The following is a 10,850-nucleotide window of genomic DNA, read 5'->3' as shown; positions in this document are numbered from 1 at the left end:
AAGATGATTTTATAACTACATAGATTTTATAGTGTGAGTGCGTGATTGTGAAAACCTTGTTACTGATACTCTATCCAGTTATGGATAGATGAGTAAAAAATAAGGGCAAATAAATAAATAGTAGGAGGGGTATAAGAGGCATGGGATATTTTGGATGGTCTTTTTTATTTTTATTTTTATTCTTATATATATTTGGAGTAATGAAAATGTTCAAAAATTGATTGTGGTGATGAATGCACAACTATATGATGACACTGTGAACCACTGATTATACATGTTGGTTTATAAGGATCATGAGTATATCTCAATAAAACTGCATTAAGATGATTGTTTTTTTAAGATTATGTAAAGTACTGTGCCATTTTTAAATCCTTACTTAGAAACACATGCTGAAATCTTATAGACAAAATGCTGTGATGTCTGAGATTTGCCTCAGAATATAATGGAAATAGGGTTGGGGGGACTGGTAGGAGTATAAATAAACAAGATCAGTCAGGAGTTTACAATTGTTGAAGTTGGACAATAGATACATCAATGTTCACTCTACTATTCCCCCTGCTTTTGTACATACTTAAAATATTCCATAATAAAAAGCATTTTTAAAAATTGAGGTGATACTTACCTGGCAGGGGAGATACCATGATCAAATACGTGGTTTTCCCAGGGCGAGGCTTATCCATTGCACTCTGGATGTGCTGACCCCTGCGATTTCCCCAAATGTGGGAAACTCGACTGCATAATTTGTGGTAGTGGGGGACTGTGTTCGCGCTCTCCCCTGGTTTTGGTCAATTAATGTGAGGATGACACATAAAAAAAAAAAAATTGAGGTGAAAGTGGTGCAAGGGTAGCTCAGTGATAGAATGCTCACCCGTCAGGCTGGAGACCAGGGTTCAATTCCCGGATCCTGCACATGACAGAAAAAGAAAAAAAAAAAAAAAAAACTTCCTTTGTCTGTTGTTGCTCAGATGTGGCATCACTCTCTCTAAGCCCAACTCTGCAAGTGAAATCATTGTCCTTCCCCTACGTGGGACATGACATCCAGGGGTGAAAGCCTCCCTGGCTGCGTCAGAGAGGACTCCTAGGGACGAATCCAGACCTGGCACCATGGAATCACAATTCCATCCTGACCAAAAAGGGGGAAAGAAGTGTGATTGGTGAAGTGGCAGTGGCAGGGAGAATTCAGGTGGAGTTGGGAGGCTACTCTGGAGGTTGCTCTTGCACAAGCTTCAGTTAGACATTGTTACTTGTCATGACCTGCCAGACTCCAGCCAGGATCATTCCAGCCAATCCTGAAGAACACGTAGGTCAATATATAGGATTCCCCAGGGGTTCCATGCACTAGAGTAACTTTCCAGAAACCTACATCCTCCAGATGGGTACCTGGCCAGATAAGTCCTGAAACCTACAGGGCCCAACCTCTCCAGAACATCAGATAGTTCCATCTCCCTACCCCATATTAGTGACAGACCCTTCCAACACGAGGGAGTTGGAGTGGCCGTGGCCCAGACGTCCCTGGAGGGGAGATGGAGGGATCGGGGTGATGGTGGAGTTGTACAGAGAGGATGGGATTTGGCAGATGAGTGTGATTGTTGAATCATTAGATTAATACCTCTTTTGGTCTCCAGTATCTTGGAACAGCTGGAGGTAAAGACCTAAAATTGTGGAATTGTAACCTGTGTCCAAGTCTAAAATATGTTCTACATCTGGTTGTGGTGCTGTGCTTTGAAATGTATTGCTTTTTTGTGTATGTGTTGTTTTTCACAAAAAAGAAGAAAGAAAAAGAGTGGATTGTGGTGTTAAAAAAATATGTAAGTCTTCTAGCCTCCTATATTCCAGAGCAGCTAGAAAGAAAAATTTGAGAGGATTGTGTGGTGGCCCATGACAAACCATGGGATCTGTCTTGTGGCTGCTTGTTGAAGAGTGTTTTGAAAACGATTGCTTTTTTGTTTCTTTACTTTATATATTTGTTATACTATACGATGAAAGAGTTAAAAGGGAAAGGAGAAAAAAAATTGAGGTGAAAGGTACATTCTCAAGAGATTTCAGCTTATGTGTCCTAGGGCTCAGGTAGTAATATTTAAAGAAAAAGAGAGAGGGGGAGAAGGAAAGGCGGGAGAGAGAGAGAGAGAGAGAGAGAGAGAGAGGCAGTAAGTGAGGGAGATGGTGTGTGGGTCTCCTTGTGATCTTAGCCTGGGCTAAGAACCATTTGTCTTTCCTGCAGCCATTCCATTACTTCCAGCTATTCAGCTGCATCAGTAGTTTGCAGTGGTTCTAAGACCACCAGCTTCAGAATTAACTGGGGTCTGAATTAAATATGCTAATTCCTTACTGGGCCTCATCCCGCAGAGATTGAAACAGACTCTTTGGTGGGAGTGGGGGCTGGGAATATGCACACTGAACAAACTCCATAGGTCTTTGCAGGTGTTTCTGTTGCAAACCCAAGGTGAAGGTCACCCACAGAGTGGGGCTCTGCATTGTTCCCTGCACATAGCCATGTGCTTCGGTTCATTTTATTCCCTCGTTCTTCTACTTGTAATATCTTCTTCCCTTTATTAGAATCATATCTACTCTATAACCGAGTTCAAAAATCACTCCAACCAGAAAGCCTGATCTCCAGCTGAAGTGATTCCTTCTTCCCGTGAACTCAGCTTGTCTCCTCTGATGGGTGGTTTATTTCTGTTTATATCTAATGCTGCAGCTCACCTACTCAACAATAAGATGCTTTAGGACAAATGCCCACTTTGACATATCTTTGAAATTTCACAAAATTTACACATTTTTAAGAGTTCAATAAATGTATGCTAAATGAATAAATCAATGGAAGTATAACAGCTGTTGGTGACCAGAACATTTGCCCAGTAAACTCTATTCTCTTAAGAACTAGTAAACACCCCATTCCAGCCTCAATATGCAAAGAAGTACCTCTCAAGGGAAGATGGTACTGAAGGGAAGACTACCAAAGATAAACTATCAACATTTCTCAAGGATCAGCTAAATTGACTATAAAACCCTAACTACTTTCTAAATCAAAATGCCATGCTTAACAATTTTACAAACGAAAGAAATTTGTTTAAAGGAAAATATTCCAAAGTACTATTTTACATATAATAACTGCGTCTAAAATGTGTTGTATATCCTAAGAGGTCATGTTTTATAAGAATACAAATAAATATGCCTCTATGTATAAATGTGCTTCAATTTTGTAAGGCTTCTCAAGAAAAGTGATACATTTTTAAAGACCTCTATTTCACATTCCTAAAGGAAAGGGGTTTAAAAACTTTAAAGCATTGACTGGAAGTTTATCATTACAAGTTAATGAATGGCACTCGTTGAGTACTTACTATGTTCAGCAGTTTCTCATGTGCATTCTCTCACTTAGTCTTCCTACCAGTATCCTCATGAGTTAGGATTATCTATGGTTTATTGAGAGCACTGAGATTTGGAGAGGAGGGTAACTGCCCAAGGTCACTCAGCTGGTAGAACAGGGACTCAAGTCTTCACATGCCTGATTCAGACCTTTGTTTTCTTAGCACTCAATTGTATACTGCAAGTTAAAGCCACAAGCTGTTGGGGGTGGGAGGGGGTGAGCAGAAGAGCGGATGAGATAAGAGGGAACTGAGAGCTTTGTGGTCAGACAAACCCAAGTTCACATCTTAATGCCCTCTCTATACTCAGCCACTCCCATCTTCAGCTTCCTTTCCCCATAATGAAATTGACCATTTGGAGCTATTATGAGGATTGTGTAAGCTAATGCATAGGAAGCACCCGTCACAATAAATGGAAGGCATTGGTGGTAGTAGCCAGTCTCATCAACTCTGATATCATCATGAATTGGGTGTCCTTGTACAGTTCTCATCACTGTGCTCCTCATCATCTAATTTGGTGACATGAACTTACTGATTTTTCACTCTTTACTGATTCTGCTGAAATCAGAGAGATACCGTCTAATTTGCTGTTGCTGTTGTTTTGGGGAGTTTTCTTATCAAGTATCTTAAAGCATTACACATAAAAGAGAATGTAAAACTTAAAATTCTCTTAATCCCAAATCCATGCGGGAAACTGCTCTCAGCACCCTCATCTCACACAAGCTGCAATAATGTTGTAATAATAATAATAATGATAATAATGATCATTATTTTTTTCTAGAGCAATCCTTCCTAAAGGCTCAGACAGGCAGGAGCGAATGGCTCTGAGGACTCTAGGGCACTCATCTTGCCATTCCACCCACTAGTAATTTTGCTCCTTCCTCATCTATCCCTTGCTAATTTGATTTGGGATTTTTTCCCTAAGTGTGTTTGGGTGTCTACATCTTAGGATGTCTAAGTCAGAAAAAATAATTGTTTTTATGGAGTTTTATGGAGTGTTCTAAGTCTACCGTTATATGCTGGGGTGACCAGATACTTAGAAATGCAAATTTTTATGTCTTCAAATGGGTGTGGCATTTGAGTAACTGAGTCAATAATCAGAGGCACCAAGAGAGAGACTGAACCTTGCTGACGAATTATTATCATTTAATTGATCAATTATAGCTATAGCAATCATATATAGAATATTAAAGAAAAATGTTTACAGTCTCTTCATTGCTTGTGCAAAAAATAAATTAGAATGAGACATGAACCATTTGCAATTTGCTCTGTTTGTGTGCACTATCTTCACAAGCATCTGCCTGGACCTGAATTGAAGAAAAAAGTCATAAAATTCAGTGCTAATTATAACTTAGAAATTCCTTTACAAATATTTTGACAGAATGATTCAGATACTCTTATTAATGAGAATAAATAATTTTTTCCCTGGCAAATGGTGGTTCTCATGTCTCCACAATGGCTGAAAGAATCTTGCTCTCTAGGGAAATCTTTCATACACTAATTTATGGAGATACTTTTATTCTCTCTTTATTCACCAACAGCTAGGATTGAAGAGCCTACCCTTTAAATGTAGTGCATTTGTCAAAACTTAAGACCATTTATATTTTTCTAAAAGATACGTTTAATGTTTACACTTTTAATAATACAGTTATTTTTCACATAAATACAGAAAACATAAGGCATAAATACAATGTTAAAAGGAAAATCTTGCTATGGAGCCAGCACTAAAACAGAATTTTTATTGTTAAAATCTTTCTGAGAGCACTCTGCATTTATGAGATTAAGCTGCTATGAAATCTGTTTTATCTATCCCTGAAATTATTTTGTCAGTCTCTTTAACTATCTAAGTATTTTTTACAGTTAGAACTAAAAACCCAAACCTATCATTAGAATTCTTATAAATCTTTAGTAGAAAATCTGTTTACCAAAAAAAACAGAAAATTTCTTCTTAAGTAGTAGATGCCCTACAAGCAGAAAAATGAATAAATAGTGGAAATTATGCATTTTGCAAAATTTGTATTGTGTCTATTAGAATGATATAGGGGGGGAAATTATAGCCAAATATGCAAGGAAAGCTTGGTCATGCTTCCTACAAAGGCTTAAACTTTCTTCCATGCTCTTGCACCATTCTGCAATGGTTGCTGAGTAACATTAGCATAATCCTGATTTATTAAGAAAATTAGAGGTCAGATTTACTACGCAGTAGAATTCAACCTATCTGAATCAGGCCTGAGAAGGTCGTAGCATTCCAGATGTGAGCCTGGTGATAGGTGTAAAGTGCACCACATGTGGTGAATGTGCACAGTAAGGAAAAAGACAAATTACCCAGAGCTATTACTGTCATTAGTTCCATCAGCTTGGGAAAGCCCTCCCACAGCATTTTCAGTGCAGTGTGTGGAGCCGGCCTGAGGCTTATCACATCTCGCAGGGGGTCGTCTCTTGCAGCATAGTCACATAGCTTGACATTTGAGTTTAAAAAAAAAAAGTCTGGGCCCTCATCTCTGTGCAGGCTTCTGTTTCCCAGCTCTACAACCGTAGCTAAAATAAAGGGAGCCAGCCCACTGAAGGCTGCAATCATTTATCTGATGGCAGAATTGCTAGCCTTTCCAGAGGTGCATACTGCTCACTCACATAATCAGTTTTAAGCCAGGGACAATGAGCCTCTGTTACTGTATTGTACCAGAAGCTCCTTTGGGGGTTGTTTCATTAACCTTTCTAATATTTTTGCCAAAATTAAAAGGTTAGGAATCTATGCACAAGGATGTGCAATGAAATAGGAAAACGCACACTATAATGTTAGATGGAATATTGCATTTAGACTGCGCAATCATAATCAAGAGGAGTTTAAAGGTCAATTGATAGAGCAAAACCATTTTTACAAGATGTTCTTGATTATGGAAATGCAGGTAGATGAGCCTATTATTGATATTAAATTTAAAAAGAAGAATACAACATATATGTATACTATAATAATAATTACGTAAAAATCGTGCTTGTGGCAAGGAATGTGAAGAAAATAAATGGGTTGTGTGAAATGAAATGTTTCTTAAAAAAATACCTGCTAAAATCTCTTTAATGATGTCACATATTCCCCTCAGTGAAAGGAAGCCATAACAATATATGCATACAAGCAATCTCATGGAGAAATAATAATAAAAAACAAATGTAAAAATGTGAAGTACCACCTCTCTGCCTGTGGCCCTACTTAAAAACAAGAAAAACATATGGGCTTGGCATCCAACACAGTGGGAAAAAAAAGAAAAAAGATTTTTAAACTATCAGGTAAATTCCATTAAAGAGAATTATTTCACCCACACTTAATAATAATAATAATAATCCCATATACAGGGCTTCTCACATAGTAGATACACATCAGTCTAGTCCAACAACTCTTTCTTACATATGTGAAAATTATGGATCAGAGAAGCTGAGTAACATGCCCCAAATCGAACAGCAACTATTCCTATCCAAGCCTGCCTGATTCGATGCCCATAACCACTGCTACAGCTAGCGCTCGCACTCTCTCTCTGCCTTTTATCATTTTAAATCCCCCCCATCATCTGAAATAGCTCTCTTTTCTATTTCCTACCTTGCCTTTTTCTCAGCCTTAATAAAGCAGTGCAGTCGTCATCTGACCTGATTTTGGTAGGTATGATATTCTCTTATTCTTTATTGCATATGGAACAAATAAATATTTGAGTGGCTACTATACACTGTGCTGATGCTGGGGATACAAAGCTGACCAAAATGGATATGGTCTTTGTCCTTTGGAAGCTGAAAGATAAGGGGGGAGAATACAGACATGCAAACAGGCAAATACCATCCGTCATGGGAGCACATGGCTTGGGCACAGGACCAAGGCTTCTTGAGGAACTAGCACCCGAACTAAGAAACTAAAGGATGAGACAGGGTTAGGCAGATGAATTGTGAACTGTAGGAAATAGTCCCTATAGAGGGCCAAAGGGAAAGTAGAGAACAAGGAGGGGAAAAGGAGGAGAAGAACAAAACAAAAGCAAAAAGCATAGTGCATTCCAGAATTTGAAAGTGACCTATATACTGAATTGGAGTACATTAATAACCAAAAATAATCTACTGAAACCAAAACAGTCACTTTTTTAAGAGCTAGAAGTTTGCTTTTCCAGAAAAAAAAAAATTACGAAGGAGCTCAAAAAGTAACACATAAAACTAAAAAAAGTTTTTCCCTGTTTGTACCAATAGTAAAAACTGCTTTATGATTAAGCACAACTAAATTAAGTTTTGTAATGCAAATTACCAATACAATTTATTTAATAATTGTGCTCATATCCACAAATTTGAGTCCTTGGGTAAGTTAACTCTCTCAATTGGGGTTACTTTTCCCTTCTGCAAAATGAATCCATCTCACAAGTTAGTAGATGAGAATGAAAACAATCTCAGATTCTCATCTACCTGACTCCTGTACATAGAAAACAACCATTAAATGGTAGCTGTGATGAAAGGGTTTAGAACACCCAGTGACCCCTAAGTCTCAATTTAGTGACAAGAGGCAAAAGATCCATTTTCTCATCTGCCTTAAACTTGAGTCTCATTCCTCACTGCTGTTCAAGTCTACAATTATTTCACCAACAGTGAAGTTGAGCTTTGTTAATTATTCAGAAGTTTCTTGCCTCTCCCTACCCCATATCCACACATATTTGACACAAGAATGTGTGTTACAGATCGAGAGCTGCAGGTCAGAACAGAAGTTTTGACCCATTCGAGATAAGACGTGTAAGGACAGTTAGGACAGTCTTAAGTTTAGGAAAAATTGATCCCCAAATTCTCATTCACTGCCTGACTTCTAGTCACCCATCTGGCTGATGTGCAGTTGGTGTGGAGCTTATTCATTTATTCCCAAGAGGTTGGGGTCCTTTGCAGCTATCACAAATTTATCCTCATATCGTTTCTTTCTGAAAACAATGGCATTGCGCTTTACAAAATCAAGACCTATTGTTTAACCCCACAACTTTCCAGAATATTTTGCTTATGAATTCTTGCTGAGAATAATGAAGGATTGAGATAGTGGTAGTGATGAAGAAAATGATTTTCATTAACACTCAAGTATAAAATAGATTTTTCACATTCATTTTGAAGAAAAAAGTTTTCTCTCTCTCTCTCCTCTCTGGAAGAAAACCAATTTTCTGAAAACAAATGTAGTTTGAACTGTTGTGGTTCAACAAAATCTTGATTTTGTCTTTGTAAAACTATGTAAGTAACATTCAGTCAATTCAGTTACAAAAAGCAATCTACTTTTCCACTATTAATATACTTTGCACATGATGTGCATTTTTGGAAGCAAATGCTAACTCAGAAAAAGAAATCAAGATTAGATTGGAAAATATTGTATCTGCTAATTCTGGAGTCACAAGTATTGGAATAACTAATACCTTTACAATTTTGGAGATGCCTTGATTTTATTGCTATATGTATCTTAATATAATCTCAAAATTGGAGTTCAGGGAAAATAAAAGATGGAATCTGTATCATTTTGAGGGGAAATGATGCTAAAAACAGCAAAGGAATCAGATGTTTTAAAACTAATATATTCAAATATACTCACTGAAGTATTTTTCTTTGTCTTGGCACACTTTGCTGTAGTATCTCTTATGCATTTACCTACCCATTAGATGAACTATTCCCTACTATTTCCTTTAAATTGTCTCCCCAAAAATCTTCAAGTAATCCCTTCTTTTTTTTCTTTCTTCATTCTGACCATTACGAAACACTTACATTTTGTCTCTTTCTAAATTATTTTGAACTACCAACCTAGAAGATTTAAGTGTACTAGATTAGTCTTTCTTTCCCCCTCAATGGCTTTATAGCACACAGGTAGTAGGACACCTCCTATCATTTCTTTAAGGCAAAGTAGAACTAAGAAGAAATATAAATTCTTGGTAGGCATCATTCCAGGAAATCAAATTATGGCAGATATTATTAACAATTTTTTCTTATAATGGACACTTCAGTGATGCAAAATGATTACCACTATATTCCAATGCCTTCAGACTGGCAGATTAGTAAATGTATGATAAGTCACAATATAAAATACTTGAGGACTTTGGCTACTTCAAGCTACCAGAATGTTTAGGGCCTAGCTGTTGTTTTTTTTTTAACCTCATGTGGTTTTCAAATCTTTTGCTTTGTTTTCAAAGTCTGTTTCAGCTGAGTTTTTAATAGGATAATGCTATACAGTGAAGTAATAATACATTCTGATGAAACAGCACATACTTTAGCCTGTTGTCAACAAAACTAAGCAAATTTATATCAGTACTTTTACAATATTCTAATAGGTCTTTCCCCTTAAATTTTTGCCTAGACTTTTATAATCACTGGATAACTAGCTTCTACACTCACTTTCTATGATGCCTGGTTCTAGCCTCTGAAAGTTTAACATCTACTTGGTTTCTCTCTTAGATTATGGAGTCTTTGAGTTTTCTGTTCAGCAAAGCCAGATGGCCAAAGGGGTTAAAAACATTTTGGCTAGTTTTGTCCTCCAGAGCCCAACTAAACAGATTAATAGAAGTACCAGCCTCTGGTTCCCCTTCGTCCTTCCTAAACCTGGTAACTGGACTCAGTAAATACTTGGTTATCAGAGTAGAGTCCTATAGAATCTCTGCACTCAATAAATGTCTAATAACAATGGTGAAAAGTTAGAGGAACTATATTTAAAATATTTCCCCCCTAAATCCCCTCCTAAATCTGGCTTCCATCTTTGCCTCTTTATGGTATCCAATGACCTCCATTCAGCCAAGTTCAAAGGCATTTTCTCTGTCCTTATCTTCCTTGATCTTTCTGATGTTTGGGGCACAGCTTTTCATACCTGTGCCTTTGAAGACTTCTGGCTTCAGTTCTTGAGACATTTCTATTGTCTTTTATTTTTCTTCATCACCATCCTGATCTCTTCATCTATTTCTCACATTTATATGTCTCCTTATACCTTTGCAGTTAGTATTTTTCCAATGTATTTTGATGAATTACTATGTTGCTCATGCCCTCTTACTTTTTTTATATATACACCTTTTATTTTCACTGTTACCTAGAGAATAACTCACAGATAACTCTGTAATACTGACCCATTTCCCTTTGTACAATCTTAGATACATCAAAGGTACATAAAACTCAAATATACAATTTCAATATAGAATTGAAGGAGTGCATACTTTTCTCATTTTCCCTCTCTGGAATGTTCGCCATCTGTTCAAAGGCCACCTCCTTGAAGAAGCCTTGCATGATCATCTTACCTCAAAAATCGCTATCCTTTTTCTGTGCTTGATTTTTCTTCATCGCATCTATTGCTCCGTTCATTATAGTATACAGTTATTTGACGTTGTTTGAGTGAACCACAATAATGTAAGTTCCATGAAGGCAAGAATTTTGTTTTGTTTACCACTGTATATCCAACATATAAAATAGCTCATGGCACAGAACAAGTCCCAGATAAATATTTGAATGGACTAATAAATGAGT

The 10,850-nt window shown here is 37.1% G+C and overlaps 1 non-coding gene across 1 annotated transcript; it reads left to right on the top strand.

Moving 5' to 3' along the window:
* Positions 1-614: 614 nt before the first annotated feature.
* Positions 615-778, top strand: LOC143647416 (U1 spliceosomal RNA). The gene has a single exon (XR_013158043.1). It is a non-coding gene; the product is annotated as a U1 spliceosomal RNA (small nuclear RNA).
* The last annotated feature ends 10,072 nt before the right edge of the window (positions 779-10,850 follow it).

The sequence above is a fragment of the Tamandua tetradactyla genome, chromosome 9 (assembly GCF_023851605.1).
Source record: "Tamandua tetradactyla isolate mTamTet1 chromosome 9, mTamTet1.pri, whole genome shotgun sequence".
NCBI lineage: Eukaryota > Metazoa > Chordata > Mammalia > Pilosa > Myrmecophagidae > Tamandua > Tamandua tetradactyla.
Note: the sequence above shows the minus strand (reverse complement) of the source record. Positions and strands in the feature narration are given on the sequence as shown.